Raw genomic sequence first — 1,733 nt, 5'->3', positions numbered from 1 at the left:
AGACCAACATTCATTCCATTCAGTTGAATTAAGTTCACAAAATAATCCCACTGAATCAATTGACTTATAATCCCAAAAAGAAAATCTAGTTGAGATGGATTTTTTAGTTTTCTTGAAGTCAAGCGTAATAAATAGTAGGTCATGATCTGAAACAAATGAAATCTGTTCAAACAACAATTTGCTTATATCAGAAACTGCAATTATGTCCAGAAGACTAGGCTTAACATTATTGGCATATCTAGTAGGTATGGTCCTATTGACAATATTTAAGCCCGACATGGCAATAAGATCATTTAAACGGGAAACATTACCACAGTTTGAGAGAAGATCATTATTGAAATCACCAAGTACTGCTAAGAAGTCGAAATTAAGCGCAATGGGTTGCAGTGAATCAAAAAATGGATCGCAACTAAAGCGTTTGTGTGAATTATACACACACCCCACCAATATTTTCTGAAAACCAACATTGATGCTTATAACAACAAATTCAATGTCAGACTCACCAGATATACATACCAGATTACTTTTTAAATGAGACTAGCAATAAATTGCCACCCCGCCTCCTCTCCTTTGCCTCCTATCATGGCGGTATAAAATATAATTGTTCATTGACAGAAATAAGCTACTGATGTCGCTATTAAACCAAGTTTCCGAAACGCATATGATATCAACATCGGAGTTTTCAAAAACAGTCCTAATGTAGTCAAATTTTAGATCAGTTAGGCTTCTAGCATTAAAATGTACCACATTAAGACCGCAATTTTGTTTACTAAATATATTTAACAAAGTTTTGTGGTCCATCAAAGTTGATAATCAGTCATTTCAGCTTCCAGTCTAAGTTTCCTTTGTAAGGTTTTACATTTTAGGTCCCTGGAATCATGGTCTATGTCGAGATCATTCAGATTTAGATTTTTCTTGGCTTTGATACAGTTTACACATCTTAGAACGCTGCTTTTACATTCTTTGTATATGTGGCCAGCTTCACCGCATTTTGCACATACATGCACACTTTCCTTACAAACAGACGCTTTATGGTTAAAACCCCAGCACTTGTAGCATCGCATTAAATTCAAGTTTTCGTACACTATGCATCGTTCCCAGCCAATATTAAGTCTACGAACACTCATAACTTGCTTGAAAGCTATGCCATCTAATTCAACTAACGCGTTAAAAATGTTTTTATTTTTGAACGACTCATATATTTTCAAGACTTTAATATATTTAATCTCCATATTGTTTTGATTTCTTATTGCTTGGAGAAATTTATCATTTTCCAATCGCTCACTCATGCCGGTAATAAGGATTTTAGGGTTTCGCATAGCAGGTGTCTCAATTTCATAGTTCTTACCTAATTTCTTTTTAATTTCTTTTGCAAGAATTTCTCTCTCTTTTGAGGTTACACATTTTATTGTTACCCTTCCATCATGTTTAGAATGAACACCACAAACTTTAACATTAAGCTCTGATGGATTTATTTTAGTTTTTAAATCATTTTTAGTTGCTTCACTTAATTGCTTATTTTTAGGTTTTAGCGTTATTGGAATATTTGGATTGTTTTTCATCTTTAATTTCGCGGCGTACGTTTCGCTTTGAATTTCATTATTTTTGATGGTTTTTACCAATTCAGCACCTAATTCGTTGCCATTTTTAGTCAAATTATCAGACAAGTCTATTATTTTTTTCTCAAACGAAGCCAATTTTTTTTCATATTTTTCTTGTACTGACATAAGAGA

Source organism: Teleopsis dalmanni, chromosome 1 (genome assembly GCF_002237135.1).
Source record: "Teleopsis dalmanni isolate 2A chromosome 1, ASM223713v2, whole genome shotgun sequence".
Lineage (NCBI taxonomy): Eukaryota > Metazoa > Arthropoda > Insecta > Diptera > Diopsidae > Teleopsis > Teleopsis dalmanni.
Note: the sequence above shows the minus strand (reverse complement) of the source record.